The sequence below is a fragment of the Hakea prostrata genome, chromosome 2 (assembly GCF_041222555.1).
Source record: "Hakea prostrata isolate BN-2017 chromosome 2, UWA_Hpros_2, whole genome shotgun sequence".
In the NCBI taxonomy this organism is placed as follows: Eukaryota; Viridiplantae; Streptophyta; class Magnoliopsida; order Proteales; family Proteaceae; genus Hakea; species Hakea prostrata.
In genome coordinates, this window is record NC_142601.1 from 10,726,521 (window position 1) to 10,744,930 (window position 18,410).

General features: G+C 35.2%; 1 pseudogene; it reads right to left on the bottom strand.

Annotated features, from left to right (window-relative positions):
• Positions 1-14,702: 14,702 nt before the first annotated feature.
• LOC149023701 (UDP-glycosyltransferase 73C12 pseudogene) lies at positions 14,703-17,450 on the bottom strand (annotated as a pseudogene).
• Between the last annotated feature and the right edge of the window lie 960 nt (positions 17,451-18,410).

An 18,410-nucleotide genomic window follows, 5' to 3' on the forward strand; every position in this document is an offset into this window, starting at 1 on the left:
CTTATTAGAAATATTTATAAGAAGACAAGTGATATTTCTCAGCTGTACATATAGAGTAGATTTTGTTTCAGATTTCTCTGTTATTTTGATTATGTGTTCTAGTTGCATTTGGGTTAGGAATCTGCATGTCAAGTTTTGTCATCGATTGATTGCATTTATTATCTCATATTTATCTGTTTTGGAGGTTTTTTGAGTATTATTAAGTGTTGGTTAATCAAGAGGATAGTTTGATTACTAGTTGGCTGCTGGCTCATAGTTGGTATAGCTGTTATTTCTATTATTTATGTAGCTTCTTCAATCTCTAACATTTTGATTAATGATAATCATGCAATAGGTGTTTATTATATTTTGAGAAGATTCTTATGAAAGTTTTAGTGATATTGAACTGGAAAATTTGTGCTACTTAGTGTGAGTTGAGTATTATTCTTGTCTTTCTCTGAGTTTTGCATTAGTTAAGGTCTTAATATAAGAGCTTGAGAGGGACAGCTAAGGCAGTAGCTTATCAGTAATATTGGATAGTTGTTCAAGTACAGTAAGAGTAATGTCATGCATTAGTCAACATTCTCTCCTATTGATATCATATTTCGTTCTTCCACTCTCTCTCTCTCTCTATGATATTCCCTCTATGAGAACTCTTAGATAAAATTCTCCATTTGCTGGCTCTCCTCCCTCTTCACTAAAATTCAATAAAAATATCCCAAATTGATTATTAAAGTAGGATTTATATAACAGTTCAACTAGGATAAGGTAATATAGTTGAATTAGTATGGGTATACCATGGAATCTATATCTATTTTGACTAATTGACTGGTAATCAAACCAGTTGATGTGCTAATCTCATATTAGTGGAGTTTGTCATGCTCCATATGTCTGATCATGAATCATTGATTCTAGCTCCCATGATAAATCTTCAATGAATATTACCATGGAGTTTGTCATGCTCCCATGTTGGTCGTACTCATTCATCTCCTTGTTAGCAGCACATAGAACTCTTTTTTCTCTTCAGGCATGGGGGGTTACTAGAGCTCTTTTTGTGTGATCTTGAGTTACTGAGATATATCTGGACGAGGGTAATGGCACAAGAACAACAATCGGTATCAGAGCACAACCCAATCGGTATTCGAGCAATCGGCAACAACAATCGGTATCAGAGGACACAGGACATAGCGACCCAAGAATAGCAATTGGTAGCGTCTGAGACACAGGACATGGCGAACCCATGTCAGAAAAACTCTGCCATAAGAGGACATGAACAGCATGGGTTGGGACAAAATCTTTCATAGACAACTGGAAATGGACAAAAGGAAAATTACTGAACTATAAGATTAAATGTTAACCCAAAAAGACAATATAAGATCAAATAATTGAGTACAGATTTCCATGAATCAATACTATTAGACAAAATATAGAACAGAAACATAGAGAGGAAAAGAATTCTCGATAAATAGCAGTCAGCAAAAATTAAAAAGAACCATTCTCTCTACAGAGTTACCAATTGAAATGAGAACCATTAAGCCGCACAAACCAAAATTCATAAATTTTAAGCAATACACAGAATCCTTGAAGTTAAACTTCCCCACAACCCCACAAAAATGTAAAACAAAAAATACAAAAAACTGAGCAAAAGTCAAGAACAAATACTAAGAAAGATTACATTAATGAAGATGGTCCCAGATTGCTGTTCTCTTGAAGAGGCTCAAAAGAAAACCTGCCAAGAAACGTAGCCACACAGCCTCCACGAACCCCAGTATTGTTCTTCGGGTAGTTGTTGTAATGTTAACCACCATTAAAGACGAATTAGCCAAGGGAACCATTTATCGTCTGTGTTATTTTGGTAATGTGAAGGATAAACGTTCCTCCTATTGTCGACATCTTTGGTTTCCTGGGTCGCCATGTATCATCTGTTTCTTTGACAAACGCTAGCAATTATATCTCAGTAACTCAAAGTAGAAATTAAGGAAACAAAAAGAGCTCTTTGTAAAGGAATGGCGTAAAAAATTTCTCGTGAAGACACCTAACAAGAAAAAATCCCAAAGATAAAACGGTTAGCATGTCAAGATCCTAATCTATACAGTTGAGATATCAATTTGATATTCAGACAATGCATGTGTCTCCAACCAACGCCTAGAAAATGGATAAATTAGATTCCATATAATGGCTTAAGAGACCATTTTGCATTCCAAACTTATAAAACATCATTAATTGTATACACATTCTGAAGTCAAGTTGTTGTTGGTGGTGGTCAATTGTTTAATTTGGTACTCTCATAAATGCAAAATGTTAATTGTCATTAGGAGCTGCCATATATCATGTATGTGGGAGCTAGCAGCTAATTTAGAGTTTTGGTCTTGCCAGGTTTTATATTAAGTAGTTACACTTATATAAAATTATCTAGGGATAATTACTATTGGCCCCCTGTACTTTGATTTTATTACTACTATATCCCCTGTACTTTTCAAAATTACTAGTCCAACCTTTAACTTTGTCTACAATTACTATTGCCCCCTATTGTTAAGTTTCGTTAGTTTATTGATGATGTGGCATCTTTATATTTTTTTCAAAAACCCCAAAATACCCTTATACTTATTTCTTTACTTATTTACTCTTTTGTCAAGTTACAGTAGTACCCTTAATTAACTGTGGAGAAAAAAAATAACTATAATCCGTTTTCTCAAAAAAAAAAATCCACTAAATAAAGAGAGAATGATTGAATAAAACTCAAATAGAAACGGAAGAGGAAGGAAAATCGAATTCAACTCAAATTGGAAACTGAATATCACCTAAAATATTTTCAAAATAAATGATCTTTAGTGAAGGTGGGAAATCAAATTGGATTTGGATTTTGCTTTTTCTTTAATTCAAAATAAATGAAGTTGAGTGAATGTGGAAAACCAAATCGGATTTGGATTTTGCCCATTTCTTTAATTCAAAATAAATGAAGCTTAGTGAAGGCGGGAAATTAAATCGGATTTGGATTTTGCTCAATTCTTTAATTCAAAATAAATGAAGTTTAGTGAAGGTGGGAAACCAAATCGGATTTGGATTTTTCCCATTTTATTAATTCAAAATAAATAAAATTTAGGGTAAAATTGACATTTAATCTATTTTTTATAAATGAGGTAGCATCGACTTTTGATTTCTTAATTTTAATGAAGGACAAATTAGACATTACATATTCAAACTTAACGGCTACTTAACACCGTTATAAGGAAGGGAGGCAACAATAATTTCATAAAGAACAAGGTTTTATTAGTAAAAAAATCAAACTACAGGGGGACAACAGTAATTTTTTATCCCAATTATCTATTACCCTTAACAATTAGGGGAACAAAATAATCCAAATTAAAGAAAAAAAATTGTCTTCTCCTCTTAACCAATCCAAGGAAGGGGGAGCAAGAAAGTTCTTCCACTTCCTCTCAATAGCCCTCAACCCAATAAATGGTTATTCAAAGCGATTCAGGTTGAATCCACTCACGAAATCAGGTTAACCAAACACTTTTTCAAGTAATTCAGGTTGAATCCACTCACAGAATCAAGGTACCAAACAATTTTTTCAAATAAATTCATTTTTCGAAATCAGGGTAACCAAATGATTTTTCAGACAGATTCACTTGTCAGAATTAGGAGAACCAAACAGTTTTTTTATGACGAATATGATCCTACAAAACCTAATTCCACAGAATCATGATTCTATAGAAACATGACTCGAAGCGGATTCCAGGGGAATTGCGGAACCAAACGCGGCCTTAAGGATTGTCTCTGACTAATGCTTAGTCTAAAATTAGGTTTTGAGACCTAGGATGGACCCAATATTTAACATTGGGGGGGGGGGGGTAAAGTACTGATTTTTTTACACATGGAAAAATGGCCATAGAGGAAATTTTAAGAAATGGAGTGGGGAAGTTGCAAAAAATGGGAGGAGGGGGGCAAGATTTGACATTACACATAAAAATAGGACTACATGAGAAATTCTAAAAATTCAAAGAGGGCCAAGTCCTCTTGGTGTTTTGGGAACTCCGCCCTTATATGAGATAGATTAAGCTACTTCAAATAGAGAATAATATCCAAAATAGTACACGTTATATTGAAATGTACATTTTCTAAAAAGCCTTGAATAATATTAGCGGTAAGGAAAATGAAGACTTACAAACGTTAACTTCTGAGTCTAGTAACCTTTGGTGTCATTTTTAAGTTTTGTTATTTACTTTCCAATTTAATGTTATCAATTTTAGGAAGTTTCCACTTCCATTAGGTTTTTATTTATTTACTATCTAACCTCGCATTTTTTATTTTAGGAATATATTTTTCTTAGAAAAAATAATTTAGGTTTTTTTTTTTTGAAATTCAAAATAATAAGAATACAACTCTAAAATTGGTATTTGATATGGTTTTTTTTTTTTTTTTTTTAAATGAAGATAGTAAACGTGTTTTGATCTTTTAATTTTAGAAGGACAAAACAAAAATTCAAACTCAAAAAGGATCTTTCTGATTCTCGAAGAAAGATATTAAACATTCAACTGTAATGGTCTCTTAACACTGTTAGAATGACAGGGACAACAGTAATTTCATAAAGAACAGGGTCCTTTTAGTAATTAATCTATAGTATAGGGGTACAACAATAAATATCCCAACTATTTTCTATTAAAGATTAAAATTATGAGAAATTATGAGTTTTTGATAGATTGGATTAGGATAGTTTTTTTTTTTTTTGTTAACAAATAGAATAAGATTAATAGAATGACTTATTATTCATATATACACCCAGTTCTCCTTATAAATTATGGACATTATTTATTTGCACTCTTAATTCATTGGAGATTTTGCCCTTGCCTATTATTTTTCAATATATATGAGACTCACTCAAGAGCATATAATGATTCCTAATATTTTCATTCTTATTTAAACGTTGGTGATACTGTATGGAAAATTCTTGTTATTAAATTTTGTGACAACTGTACATACTAATTCTTGGAGCTTGATATTTATTAGTGATAATTTTTTTATATATAATTAAACTGTATAAATATATTGTTTTTCTTGTTTTTCAAACTCAATCATCATTGATTTTAATTCTGGCTCTTTTCCCTCCTTTTAAAAAGTCTACTATACAATGTATTGAGCAGTAGAATTTGAATTTAGATTGGTAATAAAGGTAATGAAAAATTGACTTTTATTAGTGCCATTGTAGGATGAGAAAAATAACATTTTAAATGTATTCTTGCTTTGTTAAATTACAAAGACATGAAACATTCGTCTGTCAATAATAGTTAATAAGTTGTAGATTAAGATGTTAAGATGGTGCTACACATTTAGAGATTTAACAAATGCTTTTAGAATATTGGTTTAGTTATCAAAAATTTAAAATTAAATAGTAATTTGTATAATACCCCTACCTAAATTCCTAATCCCAGACCCAAAGACTCGAAAACACTAAACAAACAAATTCCCTATTGACAACAAAACAACAAATTTCCAACCCAAGTTACGAAATGCTATAAAAGGATTAGACCAAGTGTCATTCACATAAAATAAAGCTCTTTATGTCTAGAGCAATGCAAAAAAGAATCGAATCAATTGGGCTAGTGATAATGAAGCTATATTCCAAAAGATGGGAGGGATCGAGATCGAATACCTTGCTGGTAGTACAACAACAAATTTCAAATCCATATTTGAGGAAGTTAGAGATGAAATTAGATCAAGCATTCTTCAAATGAAATGAATCTCTTTAAGTCTATAAACTAATGCAAAAAGAATCAAGTCATTTGAATGAGTATTAAGGGATTTATGGTTCAAACAATGAGCATGAGTCAAATTCTACCACTATCAAACAGGGGTCAGCTGATTGTTCCCAGACAATCAATTTGCTGATTATTGATTTGAAACTCCAAAATAACTTGATTATGGTTAAGAAGTTGAATCCAAGTTTCTTTTTTTTCTGAATTTAGTCTGAAGGATAAACAAGAACAAAAATGCCTCAAATAATGCTACACTAGCGAATTGCGAGAGAAGGGTTCTTGAAATTTACCCAAACTATTCAAGAATGAGAGGAGTTAGAGGCTAGAAAACAAGAACTGAGCCAAGAGCTGAGGAGTATATCGCAAATCCAACTCAGGTCACAACAGTTCTAGTAACGGCATCTCTTTTTCTTGCTGCTATCATTGGATTTTGGTTCATATTCAGAGATTTGTTGACGCTTTTCGTTATCATCTATCTTCCGTGCTATGATCCCTGTCAAGTCGCAGTCCTCATCATCAGAATCAGAGATTTGTTGACGCTTTTCATTATCATATATCTTCCGTGCTATGATCCCTGTCCAGTCCTAGTCCTCATCATTAGAATCGGATAAGCTTTCCATGAACATGATTTTTCGACAAGAAAGGATAGAAAAGAGTGGAAAATTCTGAACAAAAAGACCAGAGGAGAAGAGAGAATTGAAGAGAAGGAAGAAGCAGAGACGATGTTATGAATGTAACTTGTTAGTCTCCCAATTCTATAAGGAGACTAGCAGAGAGAGGAAGTCATATTCAGAATTTAACTTCTTGAATGTAACTTGTTAGTCTTAAAACTTCATGTCCGGCTGTGGCATCAATGAGAAAATCAATCCAAGGAAGAGGATAACAATCCTTTAGACAAGATTTGTTGAGGTTTGTGTAATCTGTACACATTCTCCACTTCCCATTTTCCTTTTTCCCCATCACCACATTCGCGAGCCAAGTTGGACATTCAATTGGGCAGATGAAACTAGACTTTTCAAGCTTTTCTACTTTTGCTTGAATGATTTGATGCTTTTCAACGGAGAATTTTTTTCTTCTCTATATAATTGGAGTGGCTCCTTTGTTGATCCATAGACTATGCTCCGCAACCTTTCGATCCATCCCTGGCATGTCTTTAGCTAACCAAGGAAAAATGACAGCATTTTGAGCAAGGAAAGTAGCAAGTTTTTGCTTGAACTCTTCTTTTTGATCATAACCAATGTGTGTTCCTTGTTCTGGATTGACAGTACTTAAGGGGACTCTCTAAAGCGTATCCATAGGCTCTCCACGCTGCATCTATCTTTCATCACGATCATCACGTACCTCCACCGTTAATGCCATTCTAGCGAGGGGTACTGTAGGTTGCTTACAAATGAAATTGAGATAACAATTAATTGGATTGCCTCGATCTGTCTTGCAAATACCAACACCTTCCTCTGTAGGAAATTTAATCATCATATGCCTAGGGAAGCTATAGCTTCCATAGCAGTTAGTGTTGGTCTCCCAAAAATAATATTATAGGCTGAAAGATTGTGCACAACCATAAACATGTTAGGCAATGTCACTTGTCGGGGAAACATTCCCATCGTCAAATAAAGTTGCATGTTACCTTTTACGATGGTTGAACTTCTCGCAAACCCATAAAGTAGGGCTCTAGTTAGCTTGAGAGCATCCTAATCTATCTTTAGATGTTAGAAAGCATCCAAAGACAAAATGTCTGTTGATGATCCGGTGTCAACTAACACTCTATAGACCATGTGATTAGTTGACCTGACCTTGATAACTATTGCATCATCATGGGGTGTGTGGACATCCACAAGGTCATTTTCGAAAAATTAATCTGTTCACAATGAACAAAACGTGTAACAATTGAGAGCTCAACGGTGCCTACCACACAAGTACTTTGTTTAGCCTGCCAAATAGACTCAGGAGTGGGTCTTTCAAAGATTATACTAATCCTAGGAAGATCCTCGTCCCTAGAAGTCATGGGAACTTTCCCACTTGACTCAGTCCTTTATCTAGAAGGAGTCCTACTACATCTTCTCAACCCATTTTAGATGGATTTTAACTCCCCTAACATTTAGGTCTACTGTTGTAGCCAAACCTTTGTTGCATGCCCTCCAAAGAAAAGTTTTAATTTTTGAAGAGTTTTGCATTTCCATACCTCTTCCCATATATGTGGTGGAATATTTTCCTATCCACCTATGGATGTAGCACACCTCATTGGTGTGTGAACCACGTTAAATCTCTGTGATTTTTGTTTTGTTTCTATTTCAATTAGCTATTTCTTGGTGTTCGTTAAACAATTACATTTTACAATGAATCATTCGAGGTGATGCTATTTTCTAATAGATATCTAAATAACCAACTAGTGTTCTATGAAGGTGTTTGAATGGCTAACAAAAAAGCTAGAAGAGAAAAAATATGATTTGGTGCATATCTTTTGGAGATAGCCCTTTATAGCACTACAAGAAAAGGGATCAACAACGGCACTTTGAGTAAAGATATACGGCATTTTAAGGAAATGTCGTAGTATGTGAACATATAGCAGCGTTTTTATATAAACGCCATTATATGGTTATATATAGTGGCGTTTGAAAGAAACGCCGTTGTATAACACTTTATAAAGATCCAGGCTTGAGAACTTATTATTGTCACCTATCATATTTGTAGAACATCCATTATCAAGATCCAAGGTGTCTCACCACTATGAGCCTTAAAGCTGTCTGAACTACCAAGCAATTTGTCTTTTCTTTTTGTCATTTCTCAACCCAAACTGCTTTATCTGATGTCATTAATAAGTTCTCTAGACTTTCTTTGAATTGTTTGTGCATGAATTTGAGCTTGCTTTTGCAAAAGAGTTATCTTCTTCTATGAAGGGAAAACAATCCAACAATATCTAATATGTTCCAATTTGAAACACCTGAAGCACTCTATTTCAACCTTAGCTAATAGTGCAAATTTGTTAATGTTGTTGAATACCACATCCCAATTCTTTTTTTCTGCAATTTGTCACTTTGTGTCCAAAGTTGTTGCATCCATAACAACATCCATTAAAGCCTTGACCTTTATTTTTTTATGATAAACTCTAGTATAGTCATCTTTACCCATTTTTTGGTTGATCTTGCCAACATATGGATTCTGTTTTTTTTTATTAGAAAACAGAAAAAAAAGGCGAAGCCGCACAAACACATATGACTACGTACCAGGGAGATCCCCGCTAGTATTCAAAATATCTTTGGAGCATTGGGTTGTGGAAGTCCAAAAACAACATATGTTTTGATATGTTAGCCAAGTTCATATGGATTCTTTTGTTGCTTCTCATCAAGGTTCACTAGATTTGTTGCAATTCCACTTCCTTTGGTCGTTACTGCATTTGAACATTCCCCTTAAGAGTACCCAAGTCCAGTTCTGATATGAGGTGATCTCTGAATGCTCAAAAGCTCATCTAGCATATTGTCTCTTGCCCTACAAGAGGTAAACGAATGAGTATTCTCAGTCACTTGATCTTTGACTTCCTTGTCTTTGGAGTTCAAAGTAATTAGAATAGATGATGTGGCAGCTTCGACTCTCTTTTGTTCTCCTTGAAACTCAAATCTTAACTTTTCAATTTCTTCTTCAAGTTCTTCACACTTTTACACTTGAGATAGAAAGGCAAGATGATGAGTCATTTATAACATGCTCTAATTCAGTTATTGTGACTATCAATTCTGTGATTGTTGTCTCTAACTTTTCAAGTTGATTATTCATTTTCCTTATTTTTCTTTCTTTCATTTTTGAGATCAAGCAAGGCCGAGTACAATTCACCAATATAATCAATTTCACATTCAATGTCTTCATCATCATCAGACATTTCTTGAGTTTGAGGTGATTCATCATCTTCAATAGCCATAAATAAAACTTTGGCAGCTGAGTCATTGTCTTCATCTGATTCTTCTTCAGAAGAGTAGCATTCTTTCTTAGTCAAAAGATTTTTCTTCTTGAAGTGGCTTTTCTTTTTATTTGGTAAGAATTTTTTCTTTCTATTTGGTAAGAATTTTTTCTTTCCCTTCCTATCATTGTTAATTTCCTCTTCATCTTCTAATTCATCTATTTCTCCTCTCTTAGGACATTTAGAGGCAAAGTGTCGTATTCCACCACATCTGAAGCACTTCAAAAGTGATTTTCCTTTGTATTTACTTGTTCCTTTTTTGAACTTTTTAGCTAAGTAAGCTATTAGTTCATCATCATAGTCTTCAAATTCTTTTTCTTCTTCAACCTTTAGCTTGTTCATTGCTTTGAATGCTCCTTCTTTCTCTGTGAACTTGCCCTTTTGAATTCTCATCTCATAAGTCTTAAGTGTTCCATATACTTCATCAAGAGGACATACCAAGTCGGATCTCAAGGCGAGACGAGAAAGGGAGAGACGAAGAATCTGACAATCGAATTCAATTCTCCAACCCCCGAGGAGTCACAACTCATTACCGATTGTATAGTTGTCTATGTCTTCTTCTTCAGTCATTTTGAGACTTTCAAATTGCGCTCTAAAGATTTGTAGTTTTGCTTTCTTAACTTTGGCTTCCTCTTCATAGATGCTTATCAACTTGTCCCATACTTCTTTAGCTATATCACAACCCATTACTTTAACCATAGACATAATAGTATTTAGTGCCCTGAGATTGTGTGCATAAGCCTTTTTACTCATTATCTGTAAGTAGAGCTATTGGTTCTTCATAACCATTAATTACTTATTGATATACATCATACCCTAGTGATCTAATGTATATTTGCATTCTTCTTTTCCAAAAAAACAAATCATGTACCATCAAAGACAGAACTTTTCCAAAGGTTTTTGAGCTTCCTTCACTTGTAGCCATTTTTAAAACCTCTTTGATCAGATCCCGAAGTGGTTAAACTTTTCTCCACAAGAACCACACTTTGATACCAATTGTTATTCCCAATTTGACATTGAGAGGGAGGGTGAATCAATTTCTTCTGAAATTCTCTTTGATGTGATGGTCAAGATATCCTGTAATTATCAATTACACAAGGTCACGTCCACCACACACAACAATGTGGCTGGGTTTACCAGACAGTGCACCACTACTCTGCAATCAAAACACTCCAATGTATGTAATAAAAAATAAACTAGAAACACGAGATACCAAATTTACGTAGTTCAGCCAGATTGCCTACATCCACAGAGTAATGCCCTAAATAGAGCTTTATATTTACTCAATAATTTCCAACTAAAATTTTGATCATTATAATGATCAGTGAGTACCCACTCTCAATGCATTCAAAAACATGGAGCACCCACTCCAGTATGTACTCTTGCACCCACAAAAGTATAAAACCACAACCTCAAACAACTCAACCCTAATAAGCAACTACTTAAAAGGTGAAACTTTTCAATCAGGGAGATTACAATAGATCACTCACCTTCTTCTTCAACGTTTTCACCAAAACACGCATCCGAGCATGTTCTCCATACCCATCTTGCTTCTTGGCTTCTCCTCCTTATTTTTCTTAGTATCCACAAGCCAAAAACCTCAAAACCCCGCTTATGTTTATCTCAAATTCGGGCTTTTAAAGAGGATGAACATTATGTACAGGAACCGTTGGATTTCATTTTCTGGGTGAGTCCTGATGAGCACATTTATGTGTGAAATCTTAGGGCATAAATCATGCATTCTTAACACTTTGAGTGGAGCTACCTTGGGTTTTATGTTGTTTTTGCAGATTTTATGAATTTCTAGGACTTTAGCGAATATCTGGAGTTTTGGGTATTAAACATGCGATTTTACACGTCAAGAGGTCCGTTCAAATTCTCAAGTGCAAAAGTGGGCCTGATTTGGAGCATGATGGGCTAGAGATGTAATTATGGGCCAACTCCAGAATATCTTGTAAAATTAGATTAGGATTTTTATTTTATTTTTGTTTATTGTAATTGAGAATTGTATGGGGCCCACAAGTAGTCAAAGACTAGGATTTTCTATTTTTTTAGAATATTTTATTTTGTTAGATTTTATTTATTTCTATAATTAGTTTTTTCTCTTTCTTCCCACTTTCTATTTTATTTACTTTCTTATTTCCTTAATAACCAACCCACCTATATTTTTGTTAACAAAATATATATATTTTTTGTTTTATTTTATTTTCTTTCTCTTTCCTTCTTCCACTTTTCTTTCTTTCTTCCACCTTGTCTCCACGTGAACTTCAAAAGCAAGCTTTTATTTTATTTCTCCACTTATTCTCTCTCTCTCTCTCTCTCTCTCTCTCTCTCTCTCTCTCTCTCTCTCTCTCTCTCCTCTTTCTAACGAATTTTTTTTGCTCCTTCTTTATTTGTTTTTTCTCTTTCTATTTTTCTCTTATTATTATTATTATCATTATTTTTTCTTGTTTGTAAATTATTCTCATTCTTCTATAAATATTACCTCCCTCTTAGGTCTAACACACTGGATTTTCTCTTTAGTTTACTTTAGTTTTACACTTTACTTTCTCTTTAGTTTTACTTTAGTTTTGCACTTTCTATTCTCTTTAGTTTGCTCTAGTTTGTTCTAGTTCTTTGATTAATTTGTGGGCTCTAGTTCTAGTTTTTAGATTGAATGTTTAGGAAGATTGAAGTCGTGTAATTTTTCTTTTATGCAAGTGTAATTCCTTAAGTTTTATCAATGCAATTTCAAGTTCAAGTTCAAATTCAAGTTTCAAGAGGATTGCTTTCTCTCGGGTCTAGCAATTGCGATCTAGTTTATTCTAGATCCGGTTATTAGGGTTGGTTGAGATTCGAATCGTTTATTCAAGTTTTGTTTGGAAGATGCAAGTAAGTAAGATTCTTCAATAGTCTTCTCCCCCTCCATTCCCATCTACCCTCCATATCTTAATTTAGATTTAAATTAATATAGTCCCCAGATCGATAACCAGTCTCAAGCCTAAGCTTATACAACCACCAACAAACCACAAAGAAACAGCCGAACATTCGTATTACATAGTTAGTTCTTATTTCCAATTCGATCATTAGATGTATGGATTAGGATCGTTGGTTTAATTTAAGTAATTAGTTAACAAAAATTGAATATCACTGATTACTATTGAAGTTGAATTTAGGTGGATATCTTCGAGATCGAGTAGCTAAGATATTGTGGCTTGGGTTATTTTATTTTGCAAACAAGTCCCAAAGAGAATTTAATCACACAACCATTGGATAACCACTTTAAAAGGCAGGTGAGATCTTGGGCATCAGATCCTTTAAGTGATGTAAGATTAGAGTATCCTTCACCAGATTATTTCAAATGGAATCGTTTCTAATCTTAAGCCTTTAGTCTGCGATACACATGATCATGTTGATCATTATACTTTGCAGTGCACCACATTTTCATGCTCTCGACCAACCAAAAAACACGCAATGAAATCTTTTCCATCTTGGACACTTGAAAACCAAGCGCATCAATCTCAAACCTCAAAATTGGATCTTCATCCATGTCCTTCTAATGACCATTACATTGATATCATTCAATTTTTCAAAATTACATTTTCCTCCCTGATATGTAAAACTTCTTTCACAAAGACCCCCAAACTCTTTAAAAATTATTTTCGAACCCCTAAATGTAGATTACATCACAAAGACCGAATTTCATCACTGAAGCCAAATTTCATCTTATTTCTACATTGCCCTGACAGAGAGCACTTTGTGCTTCCCGGAAGCTTGCCGACCACAAATACAAGGGGGCACAAGGTACCACTGAGGATCCCACCCATCTTAAATTTTTTATTATTTTTCATCTGTGGGCCCACCTGATTTTGGAGTGTGGATCATCTCCCTAGACTGAGGATCCCACCCCTCTCTATCAATGCAAATGATCCAAATTCTTAGACAGGGGCAGTGAATACCATAGTTTTGTTGTTTTTTAAAGTCTTGTGATATTAAACATTTGCTTCCTTGTCCTCATACCTCTGACCATAGAACAAAAGTCCATCGAAAGTTGCGAAATTTTCACCAAAATTTCCCATTTTGGAAAATGCGAAATGAAACTCATGAGGACTGAAAAAAAGTCCTCAATTTCGATGAAGCGAAATTCATCGAAACCCGAAACCTATCGAAACTTGGTTCAACCCAATTGGACCAGCTGGTTCATAAGGAAAAAAATTCCCAAATTTCATGGGAAACTTAGGAAATTTCGTGGAAACTTGGGACTTTCCGTAAATTTTGTAGCTTCCCAAATTTTCAATTTTCTGTTTATTCATGTTTCCCGAATACCACGACAAATACCCCCCAGGACCCCTATCCAAAATGCGTATTCCCTCAAGTTGGTTATCTTAAGCAATTGATGCACCGGACCAAAGTATAGTTGCGATTTACGACAACCATGGTATAAAATGCATGGGAGCATGCATTGGTTGGAGGAGAGAAGATAGGCATAGTCTACCACCACAAGATGAATCCACCTGACACCCTCTTAACACTAAATTGTATTTCCTTTATTGTCAACTATTTTGAAGTTAAAAATTATATATTGAATGTTATGTGCTAGTAGTTAAATTTATAATGTACTTTTTGGACAACCACATTGATGTTATGACATTGAATGACATATCACATCGATTTTTTAGCAAAACAACAAAGATCTTTTACCAATAGCTCGGATCCACCCCAAAATACTCCCGAAACGATGCGAAACTGCGGAAAGTCCTCGGTTCCTCAAAATTTCCCAAGTTTCCACCTAAGTTTCCCATTTTCACCTGGTCGAAACTTGAATTTCCCTTGAATTTTTTACCATGCCTCTGACCACAATGACTGTAGAAAGAAAGCATCAACATGTTGTTGATATGGGACTTTCAATGCTGGCCCCTTTAGGGTTGCTTTGAAATTAAGTTCTGGGTCCTTCCTTTTCAAACTGTTGCATTAATCATTGTTACCTACTGATGTACATGATTTTAATTCTCCATTTACTGCTCTTGACGGTCATGAATTTGATCATAGTTTCTTGAAAGTGGTTGGTTGTGCTTGCTGTCCACTGTTAAGCTCTATATATAACGAACACAAGTTGGCATTTAGGTCTGCTGAGTGTGTTTTTGTGGGGGTATATTTTACAGCACAAAGGGTTATGTTAAATACACACTTGCACAAAACTACAAAATTCTCTATTATTCTCTAGCCACAAAAATACATAGGAAGTTTCGAGAACCAAAAGTAAAGAGAAAACTGAATTCTTATCTTTTTCATTCATTGCAAAGATATAATATAGAGACACATGTATGTCTCTGATTAAGTGTAGCACGTGTATGTCTCTGATTAAGTGTTGCTTTCCTTTGATCTGAAACAGGTTTCCCAATGGATGCTAACTGATCCAGAGTGTCTTGAACTGAATCAGAAAATCAGCAAGGGAAGTCGAATCAATCTTGTGCAAGAAGTGAAGTCTTGACAGAAGTTCAAACTCCCTGGCTTCAGAAGCGTGAGAGAAATTATCAGACAGTTTTCCAAAGATTGAAAGAAGATGTCGCCCCTACGGCTAAACCAAGAACTCCATCACTAAGCGTTCCAGTTATCCATGCTTTGACAAGTCGATCGGTGCGAATCCACGCCTGATAATAAGGATTAAGGGACTCTTCTCCAGCAGCGTTTTGGATCACTCGATCAAGAACAGGGATACTATCATCAACAAAACCAAGCAGATCTTGGCTTTCGATCAGAGAACAAATCTGTATCTAGCAGAGGAGATAATTCTCAGAAGTGAGTTTTATTGTCACAAAATTTGTGACATTTCAGCGCACATGGTTAAGGAAAGAAGGAAACAGACATAGAAGACGCCATGGCTAGAGAGCTTCAAAAACAAGAAAATCTTAAAAGAAAAGCAAATCTTGCGTGAAAAGAAAGCAACCGAATAGAAAAGAGGAATAAAACAAAAAACTGAATTGTGCAAAAGACTTTAACACTTGTGGCTCTGATGCCATAAAGAGAAAACTGAATTCTTATCTTTTTCAATCATTGCAAAGATATTTAAAGACTATGAGGAAAGTTACATTTAATCAGAGACATACACGTACTACACTTAATCAGAGACATACACGTGTCTCTATAAAATGGAACCCAGAAAATCAAACTAGAAAAAATTGACAGTCTTTGTTTTGACATCAAAGTAAGTTTACTATTCTCCTCGATCGATTGTCTTTGAATGTTTCTCTACAACACTTTTCTTGATATGTTGAATAAAGCCTAAGATGTTGAGATGAGAAGAACCCCATTCTTCAACTGCTCCTTTTGCTATCTTCCCAAATTCTCTAGCTTTCCTCCTTACAACTTCTCCTTCTTCACCTTCCATCAAAATCCTGATTGCCTTCTCAATGTCTTCTCCTTTCACATACACCCCAAGTTTCTCACCTTCTCCGATCGGACAAGAGACCTCCACACCAACCCTTACTCCAATCCCCAAGATCTGCACGATTAGCTTCTCGTTATAGAACTGATCTGCAAAAAAGGGCCATGTTATCATAGGCAAACCTGCAGTCACCCCTTCCACTGTCGAATTCCAACCACAGTGTGTTACAAACGCTCCCACCGCCTTGTGTGACAAGATCAGCACTTGTGGCGCCCATCCCTTGATCAAGAGCCCTCTTCCTTTGACCCTCTCTTCAAAATTTTCTTCTGATAACCATCTCTCCAACTCTGCTGATGGTTTATTGTTGTTTCCTTGTCTGATCACCCACACAAATGGGTGATTTGATCTCTCCAATGCTAACCCAATCTCTATGAATTGTGAAGTACCCAAAGGACATAAGCTCCCAAAACAAACGTAAATGACAGATTCCACTTCTTTGGAATCCAACCACTCCAAGCATTTGTCCTCAGCAATGGCTGCTTTATTCCCTCTTTCACCCTTAGCTGAGGCTTCTTTGTTGTACTGTGAAACAGGACCAACACACCAAACTTTCTTCCCCATGAGTTTCTGGTATCCATCCACATAACAAGTTTCCAATTCATAGAAACTATTAACCAGCAAACCGTCTGAAGTTCTCTCACACTCTCTAACTTGTTCTCTGACTTCTCGTCTTTCGGGTTCGTCATCACGAACACTTCCCATTAGCTGATCCTTTGTTAGCTCGATTCGATGAGGCATGCCTGGAACCACAAATGGCTCCGAATCAGACTCGACACTCTCATGTGGCTTGTAAAGGAGTAAGTTTTGATTACACAGTAGAGTGAAGCAACACATTCCATTGAAGAAAATCTTCGGAATTCCAAATTTCAGAGCTGTCTGAGATGTCCATGGATGACCCATGTCAGAGATTAAGCAACTTGGTTGTGGCTTCGTTTCCTGAAGAAATTTCTCTAAGCCTGGTTGGAGCATGCTGCAAGCACGAAAGAAGTTTTTCAACAATGCTCTTGAGGGAACATGATCGAGATTCTCACACCCCTCTGGTAACCCAAATTCAGTGGAAGGGAAATGAAGTTGGAGAAATTGGATTCGAAAGCCAGAATCAACAGCACGGTCGACGATGGATTTGAATCGAAAAGCGTTAAGAGGGGTAGTGACGATGGTAATGGTGACGCCTTGCTGGGCTAGTAATCTTGCTATGTCCATCATTGGAATCATATGACCTTGAGCCAAAAAAGGAACGAGGATGAAGTGAAGCTCATGGGTTTCAAGAGAAAACTCATCGAGGAGAGCCATGAGAACTGGGAATTTCAGAATCTACAAGACAAGATGAAACAGAGCGGTTTCAGTCCAATCTTATATGAAACAGACAGCAGCTGCAGACGAGAAAGACATGTGACTATCAACGTAAGAGCTTACGTTCCTGGACAAATCGTCATCGACTAATTAAAATATTGATCTACTCCTGTCTCCCTTTGAAGGGCTGTGTTTGACGCGTTGAAGGCTGTCAAATAAACACGTTTATGCGCCATTAGTTAGTTTTATTGGTCGACAATCAAGATTTGAGTAACTTTTATTTTTATTTTTTGGTAATGGATTATAATAGTTTAATGTCAACATTGTAGAGTCGTACACGTTTTGATTTTCTTCTGATCTAATTCTAGTTTGGCTCAAAAACAACTTTTGGTTGTAGTTCAAATCGTATACTCCAGTTAGGCTAAGGTATTTCATCAAAAAATTAGGCTCATTTTTATTTAGCTGTATTGATTTACCTGGTTTGCTCCCAAGACTGATATCCCCATCATCTAGATGTGTCAATGGCATGTCTTTTTCTTTTTTCTTTTTTCCGGAATTTACTTCAGTTTTAAAGAAATCAAAACCAAGACTTTTAAGGGTTTTTTTTTCCTTTTCAACTTAGTTTTGATTTTAATTCTTTCTCAATTTCTGCTGTTAATTCGATACGGTACAGCTTAAAACCAAGGTTTTAGGTTTTAGGGGTTGATTCTAGATAAAGACTAGATAGCGTTCATGGGTTAAGTTTCCATTCAAATTGGATTCAAGTTAATCTTGTAATTTTTACGCATCAATAATAATTAGTCAAGCTCATCTACCTCCTTATGTGATGTGCATATTGGTTTGACGACTTTGGTCTCATCTTTTGGGTCGGCCAATAGTTCATTGTCAACACAGATTGAACCAAACCATGTTCAGCTTTTGTGCTCAAATCTTGATTAATCCACTCATAATCTCTTTATTTTCGGTTCTTTTTTTTTTTTTGGGGGGGGGAGAGGAGATTCATTCATAA